Source organism: Manis javanica, chromosome 2, assembly GCF_040802235.1.
Source record: "Manis javanica isolate MJ-LG chromosome 2, MJ_LKY, whole genome shotgun sequence".
Classification (NCBI taxonomy): domain Eukaryota; kingdom Metazoa; phylum Chordata; class Mammalia; order Pholidota; family Manidae; genus Manis; species Manis javanica.
Window position 1 is genome coordinate 202975808 of NC_133157.1, and position 14851 is coordinate 202990658.

The 14851-nt window shown below is 38.3% G+C and overlaps 1 long non-coding RNA gene across 3 annotated transcripts in view; it reads left to right on the plus strand.

The window, feature by feature from the left end:
• Positions 1-13404, plus strand: part of LOC140847990 (uncharacterized) — a 147621-nt gene extending 134217 nt beyond the window's left edge. For all 3 annotated transcript variants that reach the window (XR_012128395.1, XR_012128397.1, XR_012128396.1), the window contains one exon: positions 13151-13404. This is a non-coding gene — a long non-coding RNA (uncharacterized lncRNA). The remainder of the gene's footprint in view (positions 1-13150) is intronic.
• The last annotated feature ends 1447 nt before the right edge of the window (positions 13405-14851 follow it).

The window sequence follows — 14851 nt, forward strand, 5'->3', positions numbered from 1 at the left end:
AACACATAGAGCTATGAAAATATAACAAACAAAACTCTTCCTAAAATAGAGACCAGAGGACACAGGACAACATCCAGACCACATCCACACATGGAAGAACCCAGCACCGTGCGAAGGGGGAGAGGAAGGCCACAAACCAACAAGAAGGGAAGCTCTTCCAGCGGTCACTCGTACCAGGTCTGCAAACTATCTCTATCAACATGAAAAGGCAAAACTACAGGCAGACAAAGATCACAGAGACAACACCTGAGAAGGAGACAGACCTACCCAGTCCTCCTGAAAAAGAATTCAAAATAAAAATCATGAACATGCTGACAGAGATGCAGAGAAAAATGCAAGAGCAATGGGATGAGATGCAGAGAAAAATGCAAGAGCAATGGGATGAAGTCCGGAGGGAGAACACAGATGTCAGGAAGGAGATCACAGAAGTGAAACAATCCCTGGAAGGATTTATAAGCAGAATGGATAAGATGCAAGAGGCCATTGAAGGAATAGAAGCCAGAGAGCAGGAACGTATAGAAGCTGACATAGAGAGAGATAAAAGGATCTCCAGGAATGAAACAACACTAAGAGAACTATGTGACCAATCCAAAAGGAATAATATTCATATTATAGGGGTACCAGAAGAAGAAGAAAGAGGAAAAGGGATAGAAAGTCTCTTTGAAGAAATAATTGCTGAAAACTTCCCCAAACTGGGGGAGGAAATAATCGAATAGACCATGGAATTACACAGAACCCCCAACAGAAAGGATCCAAGGAGGACAACATCAAGACACATAGTAATTAAAATGGCAAGGATCAAGGACAAGGAAAGAGTTTTAAAGGCAGCTAGAGAGAAAAAGGTCACCTATAAAGGAAAACCCATCAGGCTAACATCAGACTTCTCAACAGAAACCCTACAGACCAGAAGAGAATGGCATGATATACTTAATGCAATGAAACAGAAGGGCCTTGAACCAAGGATACTGTATCCAGCACGACTATCATTTAAATATGATGGTGGGATTAAACAATTCCCAGACAAGCAAAAGCTGAGGGATTTTGCTTCCCACAAACCACCTCTACAGGGCATCCTACAGGGACTGCTCTAGATGGGAGCACTCCTAAAAAGAGCACAGAACAAAACACACAACATATGAAGAATGGAGGAGGAGGAATAAGAAGGGAGAGAAGAAAAGAATCTCCAGACAGTGTATATAACAGCTCAATAAGCGAGCTAAGTTAGACAGTAAGATACTAAAGAAGCTAACCTTGAACCTTTGGTAACCACGAATCTAAAGCCTGCAATGGCAATAAGTACATATCTCTCGATAGTCACCCTTAATGTAAATGGATTTAATGCACCAATCAAAAGACACAGAGTAATAGAATGGATAAAAAAGCAAGACCCATCTATATGCTGCTTACAAGAAACTCACCTTAAACCCAAAGACAAGCATAGCCTAAAAGCCAAGGGATGGAAAAACATATTTCAGGCAAACAACAGTGAGAAGAAAGCAGGGGTTGCAGCACTAATATCAGACAAAATAGACTTCAAAACAAAGAAAGTAACAAGAGATAAAGAAGGCCACTACATAATGATAAAGGGCTCAGTCCAACAAGAGGATATAACCATTCTAAATATATATGCACCCAATACAGGAGCACCAGCATATGTGAAGCAAATACTAACAGAACTAAAGAGGGAAATAGACTGCAATGCATTCATTGTAGGAGACTTCAACACACCACTCACCCCAAAGGATAGATCCACCGGGCAGAAAATAAGTAAGGACACACAGGTACTGAACAACACACTGGAACAGATGGACCTAATAGACATCTATAGAACTCTACATCCAAAAGCAACAGGGTATACATTCTTCTCAAGTGCACATGGAACATTCTCCCGAATAGTCCACATACTAGCTCACAAAAAGAGCCTCAGTAAATTCCAAAAATATTGAAATTCTACCAACCAATTTTTCAGACCACAAAGGTATAAAAGTAGAAATAAATTCTACAAAGAAAACAAAAGGCTCACAAACACATGGAGGCTTAACAACATGCTACTAAATAATCAATGGATCAATGAACAAATCAAAATAGAGATCAAGGAATATATAGAAACAAATGACAACAACAACACTAAGCCCCAACTTCTGTGGGACGCAGCAAAAGCAGTCTTAAGAGGAAAGTATATAGCAATCCAGGCACACTTGAAGAAGGAAGAACAATCCCAAATGAATAGTCTAACATCACAATTATCGAAACTGGAAAAAGAAGAACAAATGAGGCCTAAAGTCAGCAGAAGGAGGGACATAATAAAGATCAGAGAAGAAATAAACAAAACTGAGAAGAATAAAACAATAGCAAAAATCAACGAAACCAAGAGCTGGTTCTTCGAGAGAATATACAAAATAGATAAGCCTCTAGCCCAACTTATTAAGAGAAAAAGAGAATCAACACAAATCAACATAATCAGAAATGAGAATGGATAAATCACGACAGACTCCACAGAAATACAAAGAACTATTAAAGACTACTATGAAAACCTATATGCCAACAAGCTGGAAAACCTAGAAGAAATGGACAACTTCCTAGAAAAATATAACCTCCCAAGGCTGACCAAGGAAGAAACACAAAAGTTAAACAAACCAATTACGAGCAAAGAAATTGAAACGGTAATCAAAAAACTACCCAAGAACAAAACCCCGGGGCCGGACGGATTTACCTCGGAATTTTATCAGACACACAGAGAAGACATAATACCCATTCTCCTTAAAGTGTTCCAAAAAATAGAAGAGGAGGGAATACTCCCAAACTCCTTCTATGAAGCCAACGTCACCCTAATACCAAAACCAGGCAAAGACCCCACCAAAAAAGAAAATTACAGACCAATATCCCTGATGAATGTAGATGCAAAAATACTCAATAAAATATTAGCAAACAGAATTCAACCGTGTATCAAAAGCATCATACACCATGACCAAGTGGGATTCATCCCAGGGATGCAAGGATGGTACAACATTCGAAAATCCATCAACATCATCCACCACATCAACAAAAAGAAAGACAAAAACCACATGATCATCTCCATAGGTGCTGAAAAAGCATTTGACAAAAATTCAACATCCATTCATGATAAAAACTCTCAGCAAAATGGGAATAGAGGGCAAGTACCTCAACATAATAAAGGCCATATATGATAAACCCACAGCCAGCATTATACTGAACAGTGAGAAGCTGAAAGCATTTCCTCTGAGATCGGGAACCAGACAGGGATGCCCACTCTCCCCACTGTTATTTAACATAGTACTGGAGGTCCTAGCCATGGCAATCAGACAAAACAAAGAAATACAAGGAATCCAGATTGGTAAAGAAGAAGTTAAACTGTCACTGTTTGCAGATGATATGATACTGTACATAAAAAACCCTAAAGACTCCACTCCAAAACTACTAGAACTGATATCGGAATACAGCAAAGTTGCAGGATACAAAATCAACACACAGAAATCTGTAGCTTTCCTATACACTAACAATGAATCAATAGAAAGAGAAATCAGGAAAACAATTCCATTCACCATTGCATCAAAAAGAATAAAATACCTAGGAATAAACCTAACCAAAGAAGTGAAAGACTTATACTCTGAAAACTACAAGTCACTCTTAAGAGAAATTAAAGGGGACACTAATAAATGGAAACGCATCCCATGCTCATGGCTAGGAAGAATTGGTATCGTCAAAATGGCCATCCTGCCCAAAGCAATATACAGATTTGATGCAATCCCTCTCAAATTACCAGCAACATTCTTCAATGAATTGGAACAAATAATTCAAAAATTCATATGGAAACACCAAAGACCCCGAATAGCCAAAGCAATCCTGAAAAAGAAGAATAAAGTAGGGGGGATCTCACTCCCCAACTTCAAGCTCTACTACAAAGCCATAGTAATCAAGACAATTTGGTACTGGCACAAGAACAGAGCCACAGACCAGTGGAACAGATTAGAGACCCCAGAAATTAACCCAAACATATATGGTCAATTAATATTTGATAAAGGAGCCATGGACATACAATGGCAAAATGACAGTCTCTTCAACAGATGGTGCTGGCAAAACTGGACAGCTACATGTAGGAGAATGAAACTGGACCATTGTCTAACCCCATATACAAAGGTAAACTCAAAATGGATCAAAGACCTGAATGTAAGGCATGAAACCATTAAACTCTTGGAAAAAAACATAGGCAAAAACCTCTTACACATAAACATGAGTGATCTCTTCTTGAACATATCTCCCCGGGCAAGGAAAACAACAGCAAAAATGAGCAAGTGGGACTACATTAAGCTGAAAAGCTTCTGTACAGCGAAAGACACCATCAATAGAACAAAAAGGAACCCTACAGTATGGGAGAATATATTTGAAAATGACAGATCCGATAAAGGCTTGACGTCCAGAATATATAAAGAGCTCACACGCCTCAACAAACAAAAAACAAATAACCCAATTAAAAAATGGGCAGAGGAACTGAACAGACAGTTCTCCAAAAAAGAAATACAGATGGCCAAGAGACACATGAAAAGATGCTCCACATCGCTAATTATCAGAGAAATGCAAATTAAAACTACAATGAGGTATCACCTCACACCAGTAAGGATAGCTGCCATCCAAAAGACAAACAACAACAAATGTTGGCGAGGCTGTGGAGAAAGGGGAACCCTCCTACACTGCTGGTGGGAATGTAAATTAGTTCAACCATTGTGGAAAGCAGTTTGGAGGTTCATCAAAATGCTCAAAACAGACCTACCATTTGACCCAGGAATTCCACTCCTAGGAATTTACCCTAAGAACGCAGCAATCAAGTTTGAGAAAGATAGATGCAACCCTATGTTTATCGCAGCACTATTTACAATAGCCAAGAATTGGAAGCAACCTAAATGTCCATCGGTAGATGAATGGATAAAGAAGATGTGGTACATATACACAATGGAATACTACTCAGCCATAAGAAGTGGAAAAATCCAACCATTTGCAGCAACATGGATGGAGCTGGAGAGTATTATGCTCAGTGAAATAAGCCAAGCGGAGAAAGAGAAATACCAAATGATTTCACTCATCTGAGGAGTATAAGAACAAAGGAAAAACTGAAGGAACAAAACAGCAGTGGAATTACAGAACCCAAAAATGGACTAACAGGTACCAAAGGGAAAGGAACTAGGGAGGATGGGTGGGCAGGGAGGGGTAAGGGGGGTGGAAGAAGAAGGGGAGTATTAAGATTAGCATGCATGGGGGGGAGGGAGAAAGGGGAGGGTGGGCTGCACAACACAGAGAGGACAAGTAGGGATTCTACAACATTTTGCTAAGCTGATGGACAGTAACCGTAATGTGGTTGTTAGGGGGGACCTGATATAGGGGAGAACATAGTAAACACAGTACTCTTCATGTAAGTGTAGATTAAAGATTAAAAAAAAAAAAAAGAAAGAAAGAAAAGGGGGATTACTCCTTGATAGGATAAAACTATTGGTAAATCAAAGATCAACGCATGCTTTAAATATCCTTAATGTTGATCACTTAAAGGGTGTCAGATGATCAGCTATGGAGGTACTCTTTTCTGATAATATTCCTTTCTGTTAATTAAAAAAAAAAAAAAAAAAAAGCAGTCCCTGTGTCCTGACCTCCGATGAGTTCTGCACAGTGGTATAGAGGGCATGTCAAAGTGTGGGCAAAGGGTCTGGGTACTCTTTTCTGATAATATTCCTTTCTGTTAATTAAAAAAAAAAAAAAAAAAAAGCAGTCCCTGTGTCCTGACCTCCGATGAGTTCTGCACAGTGGTATAGAGGGCATGTCAAAGTGTGGGCAAAGGGTCTGTTTGTTTCTATGCAGAAGATCAAGGCCTAGCTTGGATACCCAGAAAATGAACTAAGATACGATATGAGGAGGAGCTTCCGGCATCAGCACTCTCTGGAGGACTCGTGCCGGGGGATGATCATCAATAAGCCTCCACAGGGATCCGGGCGATGCTGCGGTTTTGGCTGCGTCCACCCCACCGTTTCCTGGACTTGCCATTGGAATGAGGAGGGAGATGTCTAGGCTGGCATGTGCATACAGTGAGACAACGAATTTGAACGGATCTGTACTGTTGGAACTCAACCAGGAGTTGGGAGGGGTGCAAGTTGTAGCACTCCAAAATCTTATGACTATAGACTATCTACGGTTAAAAGAACATATGGGATGTGAACAGATCCTAGAAATGGGTGCTTTAATTTGTCTGATTTCTCTCAGACTGTTCAAGTACAGTTGGACAATATTCATCACATCAATGACAAATTTTCACAGATGCATAGGGTGCCTAAATGGTTTTCTTGGCTTCATTGGAGATGGATGGTAATTATAGATTTGCTTTGTTTATGTCACTGTATTCCTATTATGTTAATATGTGTGTACAAATTAGTTAGTAGTTTAAAACTTATACATACTTAAGGTACTCTACAATAAGATATGTCAAAGAAATAATCAATCCTCCCATGTTTTCTTCCATATGCTACCTCTATAGCTTTTCTTCTTCCTTCCTAATTACAACCCTTAAATAGAATTCGTGCCTCATATCGAAGTTACCGTGTATCATAATTCCTCCAGGTGGTAAAGATACCTCGAGACAAGTGCTGGGCATAGAAGCCACAGGGCATAAATCTGCAAAGAAGTAAAAAGCTAACCTTTTCAAACAATATGGCTTCTCTCTCACTTACCAACTTTACATTTCCCTGTATGGGCCCCAGAAGATGACTGGTTAGCCAGAGACGGGTAAGATTCCTCAAGGGAGGAACAACCTAAGACAGGCACAGTCACAGGGGGGCCATCAGGTGAGAAATTGGGGAACAACAGAGGTGAGGCTCAGAACCTCATCCCCCCTGCTTTGAGAGAAATCTTCTGCATCCGTGGATGGTTTATTGCCCTTGTCTAGCTTGGATTAATACATAGTCTACAGGCACACACCTGATCATCTACAATTGCTCTCCTACAACACTAAACTATGTTTTCTACCTTTATCTTGCATCTACCTACCACTTCAGCATTTTATTAAAAATAAAAATAATAATAATAATAAAGGGAGAAATGTGGGATCAACATATAAATCAAGTATAAAAATCAAATGAATATTCATATTTGACCTGATTGTTTATAGTTCATAATGCGTGATCAAAACCGAAAGTTTCTGTGATGACTGCCCTTGTACTGTTCATCATGTAAGAATTTATTCACTATGTAAGAATTCGTTCAACATGTAAGAGCTTGTTCATTATGCTTCAGAAGATTGGAGACTGACGAGAGTTAGGCTTGAGATGGATTAATGATTGTACATTGAGCATTGACCCCCCTATACTGAATTTTATTGTTGTTAACAACCATTTGATCAATAAATATGAGAAATGCCCTCTCAAAAAAAAAATAAAATTAACATTAAAAATAAAAATTAGGTTATTTTTTAAATTTAAAGGCACAATTGTGTTTCTACTTTTTTTAATGCTATATAATGTTCATTTGTAAATATACCCCCTATCACTTTCTAATATCTTTTTCTTTTTCAACATATCAAATTCATTTAAATAATTAGCATTGAAGAAACAATATTCTGCTATATAATTCTGTTCTTATTTGCATCTTTTCCTTCTATTGTCTTTTAGCGGCTATATTGGCCGTTCCTTCTAAATTATTAGGTTGTGTCTTTTGGTCGTTAACTTTTTAGGCCTTTTATTTATATATATACGAGCATGTTTAAATTATTTACTCTAATGCTTTAGCTGAATCCCACTTGTTTTGAAAGTTTTCATTAAATTTTAAATTTATTTCCAAACTAATTTTATTAGAGTTATAAAAGTTTGGTTTTACATCCTTTCAATTTGTGATCAGTTTTTGTTTAATATGTACTTGAAAGTAAGTTTTAAAATATTTGTTGTATAAGCATATGTTTATGCATTTAGATCAAGCTCATGAGTTATACTTTTAAGTTATTTGATCCTTACTAATCTGCCTAATCTATCAATTGCTCCAGAGAAATTTTTACATCACCTTAAGTCCAGGGAAAGGAAATCCCGGGGCAAAATTCCTCTAAAATCTAAAATCAGTCAAAGGGAGAAATAAAGTTTAAAACCCGTTTATTGCTCACAAATTGCAGTTCCAAACGGTCTTTCTTCTCCTGCTGGAGCAGGAACCACCCTGGCCCTCCCCCTCACCTCTCAGATACAGATAAGCCCTCTGTTGCCCAGGTAATCACCCACTGATATGGAGATGAACTTCTGCACCCCTGAGGAAAGATGCAAATGCACTAAAGCTGTACTTCTTTCCACCTCTGAACACCTATTGATATGCAGATATACTAAAGCCAGGGGAGATATTCAGGAAATGTTTCAATTTTACCCACAATCCATCCTTACAGAAATCTCGCCTTACAATTTAGTCGCTCTCCCTCTTCCCACCAATCTAGTAACATGCGATAGCAACAGCAATAAAATCTTGATAATCCTCAAGCCAGAGGATTCAGCCTATGCAGATTAAGTAAATGTACTTCACAGCACAATCTCTCACTAAGCACAAAATACGTTTCTACACTTGTTTACTGATTCCTAACAATCATGCTAGATTGCTCACAAAAGTTTTACCAAACATAAGACAAAGTCAAACCTCTCTTTAAACATTATTTTCTTGACATCAGCAACACAATCACAATTCTCAAGCCAGAGGATTCAGCTAGGTTCAAAGGCCCATTAAGATTAAGTCCAAAGCTCATCCATTCCAGCCATCACACAGCAGCTGCAGCCAGGGGGTGCATCCAGGACACAAAGGCTGTAGAAGCAAATAACCATGATTGTCATGGGCCAATTTGCTATTGTTACAGGAATACACAGAAGGCCAGCTTTCAGGCCTTTTTCCCAAGGTGCCAGAAGAGCCAGCCATTGCCAATCCATGTGTTGAAATGTCCAGGGCCACATCCATTTTACTCCTAATTGCTGCACCCATCCTTGCAACACATGTCCAATAAAGTGGGTACCTCGATTGCTCTCAGTAACTGGCAACTGACCATAGGCTGCAGAGAGATGCTCTAGGCCCCTCTTGGTCGTGTGCTGATCTGCACAACGTGCAGGGCTCGGCTGACTTCTTCAAAGGTGAAAGACAAGCCCCACTGATGGGCCCACATTGTCTTTTGAGGTGTCTGTGCCACACTGCTCCGTGGCCTTTGTGTCCAGTCTTGCACCCACCCCGCGATGGAATAGGAGGTTATTACACTGGTCGGAGCTGTTCCGGCGATGGGCTCTGTAGCCAGCAAGGCATGGTACACAGCAGCCAGTTGCTTTTCTATCAAGGTGACCCGGACCTCTGTTCCTTTCCATGGAGCAACTGTTCCAAGTGCAACTGTTATAAAACACTGGTGCCTCTCTGCTCACTATCTGTGCGCACCAGATGAGTGACTTCAGATGAGTGACTTCACAGCCCTGTGGTGAAGGGTAGTGGAACTGGACATAAGGGACAGGTTGGTGTGAAGGGCAGCAGTTGGCTATGTAAGGACACAGCAGGTACTCAGTTACAACTTCTGAGAGCTGCCAGCCTCCTCCCAGTCAGTCTTGTACACAAATGAGACCAGAGTAGTTTTCTTCTAGCGAAACTGGGGTCCTGCTGTTCTGCTCCTAGCCTCTCAACAGTTGACCACAGTTGACAGAAAGAAGTAGGGCTTCTGCATCAGGACTTCTCTGGAGTCCCCAATCCTGGCGTTGCTCCAGGTCTCCATCCCATCGGGCTCTGTGCTCTCTGGCCCCTGCACCTCTGCTCACAGGCCCTGGAATGCCTCGTCCCCACAGCTTCACAGGATACCTTTGAGGCCTGATAAAAAAAAAAATTTTATGGTTTTGGCTAGGCTCCAGCTGGCAGCAAGAGCAGCAGCAGTTGGCAGAAGCAGTAGCCTTACGCTTGGGCCACGGGCCGGGATCGGTGTGGCCAGCGGTGGTGGTGACGCATCCACGACCACACGAGTGTAGACACATGTCCCTCAGCGCGAGCGCCGCTTCTCCCCATCATTTCTAGGGGCGGCCATCCCAAAGGTCGCACTCACTATCTGTGACAGATTTCGGTTTCACAGGAATCCTGCCAATACTATGCCAATAGTAAGTCTGGGGAAAGGAAATCCCAGGGCATAATACCTCTAAAAACCAAAATCAGTCAAAGGGAGAAATAAAGTTTAAACCCCGTTTATAGCTCACAAACTGCAGTCCCAAACTGTCTTTCTTCTCCTCAAGCAGGAATCACCAGGCCCTCCCCCTCACCTCTCAGGTACAGATAAGCCCTCTGTTGCCCAGGTAATCACCCATTGATATGGAGATGAACTTTCCCACCCCTGTGGAAAGATGCAAATGCACTAAAGCCATACTTCTTTCCACCGCTGAACGCCTACTGATATGCAGATATACTAAAGCCAGGTGAGATATTCTGGAAATGTTTCAATGTTACCCACAATCACCATACATGAAGATGGATTTGTCAATTTTCCACTCATCAGCCAAGTTTTGTCTCATAAATTGAGGATATTTTTCATGTTTTATAAAAGTTTTAAATTGTATTTTTTGTCAAGTTTTAAGTGTAGTTTCTTACTGCATTAAACTCTGTATCATTAAATATTCTCCATATCTCTTTCAATGCCTTTAACCACAGTTTTACCTCACACTAAAATAGCTGTATTAGCTTTCTTATTATTAGTACTTACCTTGTATATTTTTTTCCACATAATACTTATGTTCTATCATTGGTATGTGGAAATTCTAATTCTCAAATCCTTGCAGACTGAATGATTGTTTGTTCCTGTTTATATCAACTTGCCCCACCACCGCCATTTAAAAATATTTTATTGTAAACTCATATTTGATGTCATTGTCAGGGATCATGAGGATTTGAATAGATCTGTGTTCTTCCAGAGAGGATTTACTCTTGCATTATTCAGGTGCATGTGTTTACTACCAACCTGAGACCACTTTAACTTAGCTTCTCCGCCACATCACTCAGGTAGTATAATATTAAACCTACACCAGTGTGATTGCAGCATAGAAATTATGGGTTTGTAGCAGAACCTTTCATTACCATGTATTTTCCCAATATAGAAAACTTCCCTGAGTTTAAGAAAATTTTCTCTCCTTCCAAAGGTGCCAAGATTTTCCTGCCCACACTTTCACTAATGCTCTGTCCATTGAAGATTCATACTCATAAAGGAGTTTCTACAATTAGTGAATCCAAGACCTTGTCTTTTCTGAATGAATACTAAAATGTAATGCTGAGGTACTGGGTTTTGGCAAAGGACCTTACATGAACTAGAGTCTCAAAATTATGTTTCCACTTTGGAATCCTGATTCTGCTTTGCTTCTGATCCCTGATCATTTCACTTACTTTATTGCAAGATTAACTAAAAGACATGTGTTTTACTTTATCCAGCACTTTGTGTTCTATAGTTGGATTCTTTTACAGTTAATTCATCAAATTACTCTAAGTGGAATGTCTTACCAGGCTCTTCCATAATTAATTTACAGAATTTTTGGAAATATATTTCCTACCTCTCTGGATGAGCTTCCACCTCACAAAAATAAACATCCTTGCTATCACATATACTGGAGGAGTGAGTTCTAATGGAAAAGTCACACCGTATACTGAAGACTGCTTACACAGTTGGCCTTCAAGGGTACCTTGAATTTTTATATTAGTTAAGGTCATTTCAAAATTACTTCACACCTTTTCTCTTTTTCTTGCTCCTTAGCATTTTTTTCTTAACCCTTTCCCACCCCTTCTGTATGCTTTCACTAGATAAAAATAGCAAACATGTAGATGGACAAACAAAATGGACAAACAAAAGGGACTGTCAGAAACACCTCATATTCTTGGTGCCAAACTGCAAACATAATGTGTGTCTGCCTGTAGACTGTTTTATTACCTTCTAGTTGAAATAAAGGGATGGCTTATCACCTATTTCAGGACAAACAACATCCTGTCCTGAGGTTTCCACTCTCCCTTCACAGAAACTATCAATTGCTCTTTCATTTTTATATATACCAATACACTCTCATTTTGATTCCCCCATTAATGTTTTCTTTTCACACGTAAGTCTGTTATTTAAAACATTTAAATAAAATACAAAACAAATCCATATATCCCTACAGTCACAGCCTTTCTGACCTCCTCATAAATTATTACGGGGACTTTGTGTTTCCAATCCTTATTTCTTAACCTCCTATTAAGTACTCCAATATTTTGGTTTGATTTCCTCACCCATCTTCCCTAACTTGTGACCAGAGCAATGGCATACATATTGCTAAATCCAGTGGACCTTCTTAAGTATTAATTTCTTTTGACTTCTAAGCATAATCAGACAATTCTTGTCACTTCCTCCTTTAAACAATATATCCCATTATTTCCTTCAATATTCAGTATTCCTTGTTTCTTTTCATTCTCTTGACAATCCTTCTCTCTCTCCTTTGTAAACTCATGCTCTGTTATTGTACTATTAAATGACCCTCAAGGCTTGGCCCTGTAGCCACTTAACTTTCCCCATCTCATCTTAATATAGAATACCAAAATGCCTCTGATTTAAATTCACACCTATACTCAGAAGACCCACACATTTGTATCTTCATCTCCTTGCTAAAACATCTAACTACATATTTAAAATATCTTCTTGGATGTCAACTGAATAAGTCTTAATTCAAAGTAAGCGAATGGAACTTGATCTTTTCCCCTAAAACTCATTTACATTTAGTGTTCCTTGTGTTGGAGAATATCACCATTATTCCTTATGTATTCATCATCTTCCCATGGATTGCTACTTCAATTCAGAAAACAAGATTCAGAGGGATTATGTAACATGTCCAAAGTTTCACACACAGTATGAACTGGTATTTCAACCCAATTCTGACATTTTAAAAAACTATGACCTATGACCAACTCACGCAAAATCATAAGCCATTCCATATTTTTATCATCCTTGTGGTGTCAACAAAACCTTTATTTCATATCTATATTGCAGTTGTGAATTATGTTTACCTACAGCATTAGCACCTATGTTACCTTATTCAGAAAAAGGATATTTATAGATGTGATTGTGTTAGAATCTTGAGATGAGGAGATATTTCTGATTTATCAGGTTGGAATTTAAATGCCATCACAAATTCCGTGCAAGAGAGAGGCCGAGGGAGATTAGGTGCACAGCAAAGAAGATGTGAAGGTGGAAGCAGAGACTGGATTGAAGTAGTCACAAGCTAAGAATTGCTGACATCGACCAGAAGCTAGAAGAAGCAAGGAACAGATTCTCTCTGAACCTACAGAGGGAGTGTGGCCTTTCTGACCCCTTAATTTCTGGCCTCCTGATTTGTAAGAAAATAAATTTCTGCTGTTTTAACCCGCCAAGTTTGTGACAATTTGTTACAAATGAATACATCTCCATCCCCACTAACATTTGGGTTATTTTTGATAGTAAGCGATTATATTCTATTCAGTGTTTAATCCCAATGTTCTGGCTCAAAACAGAATTCATATATCATGCTTAATAAGTAAATTTTAAATAACATAATTTAAGAATGAATGAAAATGGGTTTGCAAAATTATTTCTGTCATTTAGTCCAAATCCAATTGGGAAAAAAAATCTCTCTGAATTAGTGTTTAATTCAGACATTTTGTAAATTTTTATTAAATACCTATGTCATGCTATTTGTTTGCCCTGCAGTGGATTATGCTAAAAAAATTAGTATAAATTCATTGCTTTCATAACATTATTAGTGAATACTACAGAAGGACTCTCGTTTTAATTTTTTTCATATTCTCTGTACTTTTTGGTCTTTGATAACATAGCATTTGAAAATTTTATTATGCTAACATATGAACTGTTCATATAAGAACTCAAAATAATGACAATAACATAGTTTTAAATGTAACCTCAGGTGTACCTTTATGCTATTTTTGAAAACTTTTCAGTCAAATTATCCTTAAATGGTATAATATTTATATAATTTCATGAACATATTATACTTCCAAAATGCAGGTTTAGTATTACAATTTTTTATAATATTAGAATGTGATCTTGGGATCTTATTTTTATTGAATTTTTTGTACTTTTCTGGATCTGCCATATCTATGTGTCAAATTACTGCAGAAGGTAACGTCTATCCTAATTTACTTATTAGTACTGTCATGATTTCCCACCTGTAAAAATTAAAATGTTCTTCATTATGAACTTTGTAACTAACAAATATTCCTGAAAAGGTGTTCTAGCCTTTAGTGTTAAATATTCATAGCAGACACGAATCTTTCATTTGATGTGTTATTACCAATTACACATCTGCCATCTTCCATCTCTCAAAATGATGGGTAACATAGACTAAGAAAGATTTTAATTTAAAAATCTTTAGTCATTTGTTCAGTTTATAAAGTAAAATTATATTTATTATAGAAATGAGACTATAATAATTTCTAAATAGAACAGTAAAGGTAATATTTTAGGGGGAAAAATGGGACTGAGCAAAGGTTACCGTTACTGGGTAATCAGATGCCTTTCCATAAAATTCATTTAAGTAAGAAAAAAATATTTGTTTCCAGGTATGGTATCTTTTTATGATATTTTGAAATTATTAAAACAGCCCTTTAAGTAGGTATGCTCCATCGAAAATTAGAAAAATGTCAAGTAAAATTGTCACTGACAGTCTTTCTATGCCTTTCTCCTATTTTTAGTAAGCAAATTATTCAAGACCATGCAATTAATAGCTCCAGATTCTTGATCAGCTAGTGGTCCAATGAATCACCATGGTTGGCAAGACAGTCTTTTGGAAGTAAGTCAGTTTTAGGAATGTTT